Here is a 12,457-nt window from a genome sequence, read left to right as displayed (position 1 = left end):
ATGCAAATGCTTCAGCAGAGTAGGAAAATTCATTTCACAAGGAAATAATGAAACATAGAAATTCATGCCTGTCTTGAACAGAATTACACTGGGGCAGATTTGACTCAGATTGGATGTTTTTAGAAAACAAAGCAAACCATTATCCCTTGAGTATAGTAAGTGAACTGCAGTAGAGAGTAATGCCTTTACTGGCCTGTGGCTACAGGCTTACATCAGTGGTGTTATACCAGTGAAAAACTTGGACCAGTGCCTTACAGATCTTCCACCACTTCCCTTTGGAAACAAATTCTGCAATAGATGTGATCGCCAGGGGGAATTATTTCCTAATACTCAACATAAATACTCCTGGCACAAGAATAAATGAGTATGTGCATAGAGGGTGAGATATGGCGGTTGATTTGGCTAGAGAAGCGGCTTCTGTGAACATGGAGTGGTATAAAGGGACAATAAATGCAGCATCAAGCTCTACTGATGACAGCTGGCAAGAACAAGTTAAAGAAGCTAGCCTTACAGAAGAGGGCTGTTTTGAATGGAAGTGCTACTGAGCCAAAAACATAGATACAGCAGATGCTATAAAACTACCCAACAGCTCATGCAATCATTGATTGTAAGTGCAGAGAGGGCAGCTGCAGGTAATGCCATATGTTTAGCTTTCCACGTACCACGAGGATCACTTAAATCAATTTGCCTTGCCTCAATACCTATGGCAAAGCCAGCATAACGCATTGCAATGGAGAATTCAGTCCCCTTGGCAGTAGCAAAGCAACCACTAAGTAGCATTAGTGATAGATGGCAAAGTATAATAAAACACAGAGTTCAAGTGTCTTGCATTGGTCACAAAAATGAGCAGGTTAGTTAAACAGAAATCAAAAAGGGACAGTGCCAAAAGTGAAATCCCTGCAAGATGCATGGAAACTTTTTAAAGACACCATAATAGAGGCTCAACTTAAATGTATACCCCAAATTAAAAAACATAGTAAGAGAACCAAAAACATGCAAGGGTGGCTAAACAACAAAGGAAAAGAAGCAGTGAGAGGCAAAAAGGCATCCTTTAAAACGTGGAAGTTAAATCCTAGTGAGGAAAATAGAAAGCAGCATAAAAGCTGGCAAGTGAAATATAAAAATATAATTAGGAAGGCCAAAAAAGAATTTGAAGAACAGCTAGCCAAAGACTCAAAGTCATAGCAAAAGACTTTAAGAACATCAGAAGCAGGAAGACTGCTCAACAGCCAGTGGGGCCACGGGATGATCGAGATGCTAAAGGAGCACTCAAGGATGATAAGGCCATTGTGGAGAAACTAAATGAATGCTTTGCATCAGTCTTCCCGGCTAAGGATGTGAAGGAGATTTCCAAACCTGAGCCTTTCTTTTTTAGATGACAAATCTGAGGAACTGTCCCAGACTGAGGTGTCATTTGAGGAGGTTTTGGAACAAATTGATAAACTAAACAGTAATTAGTCAGTCACCAGGACCAGATGGTATCACCCAAGAGTTCTGAAGGAACTCAAATGTGAAATTGCAGAACTACTAACAGTAGTCTGTAATCTATCATTTAAATCAGCTTCTGTACCCAGTGACTGGAGGATAGCTAACGTGATGCTGTTTTTAAAAAGGGCTCCATAGGTGATCCCAGCAATTACAGCCTGACTTCAGACCGAGGCAAACTGTTTGAAAATATCGTAAAGAAAAAATTGTAAGACTCATAGATGAACATAATTTGTTGGGGATGAATCAACATGGTTTTTGTAAAAGGAAATCATGCCTCACCAATCTACTAGAATTCTTTGAGGAGTCAACAAGCATGTGAACAAGGGGGAATCCAGTGGATATAGTGTACTTATATTTTCAGAAAGCCTTTGACAAGATCTCTCACCAAAGGCTCTTAAGCAAAGTAAGCTGTCATGGGATAAGAGGTACGGTCCTCTCATGGATCAGTAACTGGTTAAAAGATAGGAAACAAAAGGTAAGAATAAATAGTTTTCAGAATGGAGAGAGGTAAATAGAGGTGTCCCCCAGAAGTCTGTACTGGGATCAGTCCTATTCAACATATTCATAAATGATCTGGAAAAGGGGATAAACAGTGAGGTAGCAAAATTTGCAGATGATACAAAACTACTCAAGATAGTTAAGTCCCAGGCAGACTGCGAAGAGCTACAAAAAGACTCTCAAAACTAGGTGACTGGGCAACAAAATGACAGATGAAATTCAGTGTTGATAAATGCAAAGTAATGCACATTGGAAAGCATAATCCCAACTATACATATAAAGTGAGGGTGTCTAAATTAGCTGTTACCACTCAAGAAAGAGATCTTGGAGTCATTGTGGATAGTTCTCGGACTACATCCACTCAATGTGCAGGAGCAGTCTAAAAAGTGAACAAAATGTTGGGAATCATTAGGAAAGGGATAGATAAGACAGATAATATCATATTGGCTCTATATATATCCATGGCATGCCCACATCTTGAAAATTGTGTGCAGATGTGGTCACTCCATCTCAAAAAATATATATTGGAATTGGAAAAGTTTCAGAAAAGGGCAACAAAAATTATTAGGAGTATGGAATGGCTTCCATATGAGGAGAGATTAATAAGACTGGGAATTTTCAGCTTGGAAAAGAGATGACTAAGTGGGGATATGATTCAGGTCTATAAAATCATGACTTTTATGAAGAAAGTAAATAAGGTGCCAGTCCTCTGAGGGCGTTGTGGACCAATGCCGATCCAGCCTTGGTGCTGGGGAGATAGATCGCCATGTCCCTGGTGCTGGGTGTGTTCCCGCCAGACTTGGTGCCTGGGAATGATGTCACGGAGATAGAGACTGGGAACGGTGCCGGGCACAGTGTCAGTCCGGCGACTGGAAGTGCCACATCATGGCGGGTTTGCCTCTGGACAGTACCAGTCTCAATGGTACCAGAGGCTTGCCCTTAATAACTGGGGGCTGAGCTGCAGTCATCTCTATGACATCTTTTGCAGCTTCAAAATCACCTCCACCTGGCACTGCCCTGCCAGAGAGTCATTGTGTGCTGGACTTGGAAGATGCCTTCTGGAGCGCTGGAGTCCACAGGGGCGACTCCTGCTGTCTGATAGATGGGTCCTTCCTCAGGTGCAGCGAAGCATCCCCTGGCAATCCCACAGCTCTCTGAGGAGAGCGCCCTCCCTCAGTCTTTTTATGTCACTTGTGGGACACCGGGGGAGTAGAGCGGTACCTGGCCGCTGCTCCCTGTTGTGGTGCCGGGGATCGCCGGTGACGAGAGTCTCTTGTACTAGAGTCCTTCCTAGGCCCTGAGTCATGCCGGAGCGCTCTGCACAGAAGCACTCAGGCCTAAGCCTTGGTGGACTGAAGCCGCTGGACAAAGTGCAGATTCCAGCAGCTGTTTCAAACAGAAATCCAGCTCCTTTTTTGTCCTAGGTTTAAAAGCCCTTCAGATTTCGCAGCGCTCGGTCTGATGCATCTCCCCCAGACACCTCAGGCAAGAGTCGTGGGGTCACTATTTGGCATGGGAGCGCAGGAAGGGGTAAGGGGATAGGAAAAGATCCCGCTCACAAACAGCTATACCAATTATAACTGTAACTATACTAACAACTAACAGCTACAAAACAAGAAAACAAGACGACCTAGGTAACTACACTAAGGGAGCACTTACAAAGCAAGCAAGTCATAGTTCCAATGGCCGCCACAGACGGTAAGAAGGAACTGAAGGGGGATCAGGTTGGCAGGGTCATATACTGAGCACCATGAAGGCGCCACTCCAGGGGCGTCCCCAGCCAACCCAACAGGAGCTGCTAAGGGAAAAAGTTTCCAATGATTGTGCAAGCAGCGCACCCACACACCTGATTGGAATCGACGTGAAAAAGCACTCAGGGAAGAACTAGGGGTCACCAAATGAAATTAATAGGCAGCAGGTTTAAAACAAATAAAAGGAAGTATTTTTTCACACAATGCACTGCCAACCTGTGGAACTCCTTGCCAGAGGATGTTGCAAAGGCCAAGACTATAACAGGGTTCAGAAAAGAACTAGATAAGTTCTTAGACTAGAGGATAGGTCCATCAATGGCTATTAGCTGGGATGGGTGGGGATGCTGTCCGTAGCCTCTGTTTGCCAGAAGCTGGGAATGGGAGACAGGGGATAGATCACTTGATGATTACCTGTTCTATTCATTGCCTCTGAAACACCTGGTATTGGCTACTGTCGAAAGACAGGGTACTGGCTAGATGGATCTTTGGTCTGAGCCAATATGGCTGTTTTTATGTTCTTTTGTCATACAGAAATACAAAGACAGAGAATAAAAACCAGGAGTCCTTCAATACCAGTCTATCTTTAGATAGAATATCCCCATCTTAAGCAGGTAGAACCAGAACAGTTATTCACCCTTACATAATTTTTTAAATCCATTTATATTAATAATTTGAATTATTTCAGTTGTGACTGTTCCCAGCACCATCCCTTCATTCCCCCTGCCACCGCCCTTGCTTGACATTTCCAATTCATTTAGAGTCTCTCTTTCTTTAAATACAGCACATATCTTTTTGTCTTCTCCTTTTCCAATAAAATGAGTGTTCCCACTCAGTATTTGTGTACAGTAATTAAATTCCTCCTTGATCTTCTGTTTTCAAAGCTGCACATGTTAAGCTTTTGAACCCGTTCCTCAGAGTAAGGCGTAAGGCCTGGGCTTTGTTAGGCACTACCCTAAATGATTTTCTGATCAACTCCTTCTTTTATGGCTTTGTTGCTCCAGATTCTCTATACTCTTTTTTTGTATTCAGGTTCTTATATTGCACTCAAAGCTGGGGTATCTGAATGCCTTTTGAGGCCTCTGGACAAGATTTTTGCTAGTGGCTGTTTCACGTGACATTTATTTGCTGGCTATTTAGGATCATAACATCACCACCAAGCAGAAGAGGAGTAATTTGTTCTATCATTTGTGCCCTGCAGATATACAGTAAACATTCTTATTGCAGTCAGAGGGGTTTTAGAACTCTTGCTAATGTGAGATTCTGTTTGACATGCGCCTTCACCTAGCTAAGTGTTTCAACCTTTTCCATCCCATACCCCATGTTAGCACAGGTAAGAGCTTTGGGGATCAGCTTTCTTTCTGACAATAAAGACCAGCAGTGTGGTCATGATGCCCTGAAGCCTGCTTGCGACCATCATCGGCATGAGGGCTCATGATCTAGCTGACTCACTCAGTTCTTTGGCTTCAAACATATACCTTCAGAGAAGTAAGCCTGGGGTAACTCTTCTCAAAAGAAGACTTACTTTCCAGCTTTGTGTTAATATTGGAGGCCAGGGGATCATGAAAAGCATTTTTTTAGAATCTGGGCAGGGGCCAAGGAAAGATGATTAGCTCAGGGCATTGCAAACAGCATACAAAGCCATCAACCCTAACTTATATCACTAGCTCAAATGAAATCCAAATTAGCAATGACCAATAGTTGTTAACACTGAGAGCTTTAGATAACCTACCTAAAAAGAAGTTGATGTTTTCAGTCCAGTAGAAAAATATCCCATGTTGATCACAACATATCAGAATCAACAAATGAATCAGAGGTCAGTGACAATGTTTCATGCTTTTTCTTGTGCAAGGACTAAAGTTATAAAAGATGGTTGGCAGACATCAGTTAGGACCACAATCCAACAGGACAGGCACCAACACACAAATGTCCTTTAAAAACTGCAGTCAGTCTAGCATTAAACATTTCAAGGCAGTCTGATACATATTATCCACTGAGTTGTTACAGAAGTTCCTTAAGATAGAAAAGATATGCCAGGAAATCAAAGAATTTTTATTGTACCAGTACCACAATCAAAGTGAGATGCTGGCATGTGCCAGCAATAAGAGCATCAGCCTTTGCCATTAAGTTTTTCCAAAAACTGGACATTGTGTAGCAAGAGGGGGGTATAGCAGAATAAGCAACCTCACTCAGATGAAAGGTGCATTTTGCATTATAACAGTACTGGAAGACAAAAAAGATTTGGCTTGGTACTCTAAGCATCAGGACTGAAGACTCCAGGCTGAATTAAAGGATCTGCTTTCCAGGAAGTTATACTCTTCCTAGCATAAATTTGTTATGCTTTTCCTAGTATGAATTCTTCTTTCCCCTTTTTTTGGTCTTGTTTCTTTTTCCTTTTCTGCAGTCAATAGACATTTGCTTTTGTTACCCCTCTAACCAACTTACGCTGTTCAAGGCTTCAAAAGCTCCATCTATTACATGTTTGTAAGACACCATGCACAACAATGCCCACTGCATGCATAACAGACTCTCCAGATCCAGGGGTTCATATCCCAGCAAGGCTTTACTAAGCCCTTCAGCCTTCCATGGTACATAATAGTTCATCTATTTTAGTGCAGCAGGAGGGGTTAAGGGGAAAGGATTCCAATGAGATCCTGTCTCTTCTGTATGGACAGGAAAGATTCTATGGCACGTGCACAGACGTGAGGGTTTGCTCTAGGCTCTGCAGTCAACATTTCCTCTACTGTTCTGCAGGTTCGGTCAATCCTCCTAACCCAAAGATATCTGAATTTCAGTGGCTAGCATGTGTAAATTGCTTCATAGAATCATAGGACTGGAAGTGACCTTGAGAGGTCATCTAGGTCAGTCCCCTGCTCTCATGGCAGGACTAAGTATCAGGATCCTTCCAAGTGAGAAACACTCTATAAAAGCAAAGTGGGACCTTACATTGTATGACAGGTTGCTGGGTGGACCCAGTGTGTATTTCTAATTCTTTGTTGTAGGGCTTCTTTAATTGCATTCTGTTCTAACTAGTCTGGATACAGTAGCTATAGCATTTATCCCTCATGCCACTTCAATAACATTTAAAATATTTAAGACAGAAATTTTGAATCACATTGTGGCACTTCATAAAATTGTGCTTTGTAGCTATACTCAGAGGACCACAACTAGCTGCTACCACTCAAGAACGATCTTGGCGTTATTGTGGATAATTCTCTGAAAACATCTGCTCGACATGTAGCCACAGTCAAAAAAAGCTAACAGAATGTTAGGAGCCATTAGGAAAGGGATAGATAATACTGGAAATATCACAATGCTATTATATAAATCCATGGTACTCTGACATCCTGAATACGAAGTGATGTTTGATTGCCTCATCTCATAAAAGATTATTAGAATTAGAAAAGGTACAGAGAAGGGAAACAAAAATGATTAAGGTCCGGAAGAGGTTCCATACAAGGAGAGATTAAACAGACTGGGACTGTTCAGTTTAGAAAAGAGATGACTATGAGGGAGTATGATGGAGGTATATAAAATCATGAATGGTGTGGAGAAAATGAATGGAGAATATTATATACCCCTTAATATAACCCAAAAAACAGTGGGTCATCTAATGAAATTAATAGGCAGCACATTTAAAACAAACAAAAGGAAGTATTTCTTCACACAACGCACAGTCAACCTATGGAACATATTGCAAGGAGATGTGTGATGGCCCAAAGTATAACCAGGTTCAAAAAATAGTAAGATATGTTCATGGAGAATAGGTCCATCCATGGTTATTAGCCAAGATGGTCAGGGATGCAACCCCATGCTCCCTACTCTTCTGACTTCCAGATGCTGGGACTGGATGAGTGGTGATGGATCACTCAATAATTGCCCTGCTCTGTTCATTTCCCTCTGAAGCAACCGGCAGTGTTGAAAAACAGGATGCTGGGCTAGATTTGTCTGACCCAGGATGGCCATGCTTGTGTTCACCCTTTCTCACCTTTCTAGCTTTTGCACATGCCACCTGGACTTTTTAAAAGGCAAAATGCCATTCTCCTCCTGCCCCAGTGAAAAGCTCCTAGCCCATTTATTGCAGTAGAGTCAAAAGTGTTCCTTTCCATCACATCAGTGCGTAGGAACAGAGCATCCCAAGAGACCCCAAACCCTTTGAGCAAGCACACACTATCCTCCAAAGGCTTTTTGTAGCTGCTTACCAGTGTACGACAGGAATAACTTAGCCCAGAACTGGAACCAGCCCTTTAAACCCTGCCCTCTGGATAGCATTATAAAAGGGGCTTTGCCAAGCATTGCCCTTTCTTAAAGGCCCCACAGGTTAAAAGTAACACCTCCCCCAGCTCTTACGGTGAAGTTCTCTCATTACTCCCACACAGGGAAAAAAGGTTCTAAGTATTCTGTGGTATTGTCCACCTTTCCCACGCAGGTAAGTGATGAATCCTTCCAATCCTAAACACCCCTTTCCTTATGAGTAATGCTGCTTTAATTTGATAGCTCCCTGTGAGCCGTCCTATTCTGGAATAAGTCACTTTATTCCAAAATAATCAATGCCCTCACAAAGCATACTAATTAGTCACCAACTGGTAACTTTATTCCAGAATAGTGTCTACAGCGGGGAGACACTGGAATAGTTTATTCCACAATAGCTATTCTGCTCAATTTCCCCCATATAGACAAACCCTAAGTGGCTGGAACAATGTTATTTAGACAGTTCCATAAATATACCTTGTGCTTTACAGACAAAGCCTAATGTCCCTGTTGCTAATCTGCATTGTCAGCCAAGTCATCTCCAGCACTTCAGAAAGTCTCTTCTAGTTCCAACAGGTGCAGTGTGAATGGTATTGTCCTTAGCTGATACAGGGGAAAAGATTAGGAGCAGCCTGAAGGCAAACCAGAAATAAGCCATTCTTGATGCAAAATAAGAGGATGTACACAAGAAAGTTGTACTTGTTTAATTAAACCAGTTTAATCCTGTGTGAAAACAAGACCAAACAGAGACTGCAGTGCAAACTAGTATGTGTCTCTTTTGGGTTACAGCACCCCATGTTCACAAGGCTTTATTCACTGCCTCAGTGTTCCTTATTCATGTGCACCTGCTCTCCCATTAACATCTCATTAGGGTACACACCTGCAGACCCTTTAGTTCAACTTGCTGCATTGTAGCCATTAATTCTCTATGTTATATTCATGAGCACATAGAGAGGACCTGGTGGTTCAAGTCACTTGGTAAAACATCATCACAGATACCAAACATTGTCAGTAGATTTAGCTGTCAGGATGATGTCCAAAGCATCTGTGCAGTTTCAGCTTCTCTCTCTCCTCTCCAGATAGTCCTGCCAAGTCAAAGCACATGAGCAGAGGGTGCTGTAAAAGAAGCTTACACACTGCCTCTGCTTTACCTACTTCACTCTCGAGGGCTATCCATCTAGCATCTTTCACCAATAACCTAGGGTCACGTCAGGGCTGAGTCCACAGAAGATTTGCGCTACTGGCCAGCCATATTTCAGGTATTATGATGCTACAACTGGATGTTCATAGCAGGCTGCAACCTTCTCCCTGCTGAAACTTTAAATTACTTCCATCCAGACGGACTACAAAGCCTTTCAAACAGAACTTGAGTAAAACCATTCACCACAAATACCCTTTTCTCCACTGGGGGATGCAAATTTTTCTCCACAATGCTTGTCCAGTTTGCAGTCAGAGTCAAAACAATTCAGTCTCATTCCCGCTGACCCAAGAAAGTTGGCAGGACATGCTCTTTCTACCACTGTCTCTGTCCATATGAAGTACAAGGTACATTATAAGCTGCCCTCCTTCCCAGAACTTGTCCTGCTTGGATGAGAGACAGGAACTCTGCCCCAGTCTGTAATACAAGCTCTAAAGAGAATGGCAGAGTTTTTCCAGACATCATCTGTTACCCCAGACCATTTTCTTTCTCTCAGCATCTACCTCTGTCATCCCCTGGGTGTCTTTGTCTGTCCCAGGACTTCTGAAGTTTGGTAGCTCCACAACTTCTCTCTCTGGCTTTCAAAACCCAGTAAACCCCCTTACAGCACCCAAGCTATAATTCAGGTTGTAGGGGTACTAGAAACCATTCTTGGTTTATAAACATCTCTGGGAATGGACTATTTCCACCATGTGTTATACAGCACCATGATCACTGTTGGGCTCAAAGAAATATGTGTAATACCTCATATTTTTGCCCTCCTCAGTATCATCTTGGTACCCCCACACTACAAGGAAAGACTAGCCATGCAGGCTTCTCCTTGGAGTCAATGGAAGCTGCAGGAGCTTTTCACCTTTGTCAATCAGACTATGGGGCTTGGAGGTTTCTGTGGCAGGAGGGAGAATATTACTAGGCTTCATTTTTGCCACACTGGTTATATTTGGTCTGTGGACCTGCACTAGGAGCTGGCTTTCCTTTTCATTTGATTGCATTTATTTATTTATCTGGAAAGGTGCTCTAGGTTGAGGAAAGATTAGGATATTTTGTAAATCATAAATGTGGTTTAAGGGTGTCATGCACGCCTGTGCAAAGACACAGCACAAGAGCTAGACATTGCTTGAATCCAATTTACACCCTATTTTGGGTGCCTTAATTGTTCATGGATCTTGTTCTCAGATGAATTTCTTCCCTAGGTGACGCGCTTCTACAGAGTGAGATAATGTCGGAGGAAGACTGGGACCAAATTATTGCTATATGCTCAAGTGAAATTAACTATTTAGCCTCAACTTCCTCCATAGAGGATGGGCTGCACAACACTAGTCATGCAACTTCATTAGCATTACAGTCCTGTGCATTGTATTGAGATTATACCCTGGGTTTGCCTATTATTTTTTGTGGCATATGTATGTACCTTTATGTATGAAGGACCAAATTCCAGCATGGGCAGAAAAGTGGTTCTCAGGAGGTGGAGCATTGTCTACTACAAACCAAGCCCCTTACCTAAGCAAAACAACAGCTGCTCCACTGACCATCTGCAAGAGGAGCCATGGAAGGACATGATGAAGTGGAGCTTAGGGTGTGTTTTGCATGTTTATGTGCACACGTTCACTACCTATGCTCACACCCAGAGCTTATTCCTGCTGTGGGTAAGAATCATCTGCATATAGTGGCAGGGGCTGGTGCCTGCAAGCATACAAGCTCACATAGACTCAGCTATTGCAGTACAGATGTGCACTAGCTTTGGAGGCATTTGCATTGATGAGCTTGAAAGCACATGATAGTCCCTACACTGTTTATTTAAAGCAGGGTGTCTGACAATGCCAGTCCAAGGGCAAGGTGAGTAACATCATACTTCTTCGAGAGGAATTGACGTTTTGCAAATGGCCAGTATAAATATAATTCTTAATCCAATGGTGCTCTCAACTTCTGTATTCCCTGCTACTCCTGTGCTTCCTGTCACATTTCCCATAATAATTCACCCTGCACTTTTTCCTGCCATGCACTCTGTATGCATACTCCACATAAGAGCATTTACTACATGCCTTTGTTTCCAAGAATTGGGAAAAGATCATTAGGAAACATAATACTGTGCCTTTTCTGTTCATACAGAAACAAAAGTAATCCTCACTGCAAGTGACAACCATACCCACAAATGTAAAGAATTCAGATTTTTTAATGTCACTCAGAGTAAAGTACATTTTAAGTGATCCCTTGTGTGTATTTGCTTCTGAATTCTCTCTTTTTTTCCCCTCTATTTCATAAAATTATTTGCTGCTAAATCATGGTACTCATGCACCATGAATATCTGAGTCTGAATAAAGAACACTGTGATTTTAAGAACAGCTGCAAATAAAGACATTGGTATATGCCTTCTTTTTACTGATGACATCAGTTGTGAAATCTGGTCTCTATAACACTCTTTTATACAGCATTTGTTAGGAGTTAATGTTATCACCAAAAATGCTAATCAGAATCTTAATATTAAAACATTATCCTATATCTCCTTGTTAGTATTAATTTTAATAACTAGTCTGTCTGAGATGGCTGTTTTACTCACACTTTTATTAAATGTTGATGAAAGACACACCAACTAAAAAAAGACTTCTACAGCCTACAAGATACAAATATAAGAAAACTATCAAATTAAATATCAAATGCACTAAAATGAGAGAAATTAAACATATTGTCCTTCCTTGTGCTTTGGTTTAGGTATTGCTAGGGTAAGTGATCATGGATGGATCTATAATAAAGGTTTTCATCTAGCTGATATCTCATTGTGTTGACACTATTCAATGACTTGTTATAGCTAGAATGGATTTCTAGGGTGATTTCCTAAAGAACAATTATATATTCTTGGAATGTTGGTGGGTCTTATGTTTGAACTATAATCTTTAAGGAGCTGCATAATTTTGTAGCAAAATGTTTTGATTGAAAGTCACTAAAGAAAAGAGTTTTCTCTGAAGTGTTTTTAAACACAGTCCAAAACACACATTCATTATCAGGAAGTTTTTCACGTGTGATCTTTATTATTCTAATTATACTGCAAACCCACAAAAGCAAAGGAAACATACAAGTTTAAATAAGTCATATTTTGCAGATGAATAGGGGGCACTTTTTAAATTTTTGCAACAAAACTGCATGTCCTACAGTCCAAAAACCAAAAGTGCTAAGGACACCCAACAACCAAATCAACTCTTAATAAAAAAAATATTTTAATTACAAAATACCCTAAAGAGACACTGCAATGGAATTTGGAGTGTTTGCACAGAAATGG

This window comes from Chelonoidis abingdonii, chromosome 18 (assembly GCF_003597395.2).
Source record: "Chelonoidis abingdonii isolate Lonesome George chromosome 18, CheloAbing_2.0, whole genome shotgun sequence".
Taxonomy (NCBI): domain Eukaryota; kingdom Metazoa; phylum Chordata; order Testudines; family Testudinidae; genus Chelonoidis; species Chelonoidis abingdonii.
The sequence above is the reverse complement of the archived record's forward strand: the minus strand, read 5'-3'. Positions refer to the sequence as shown.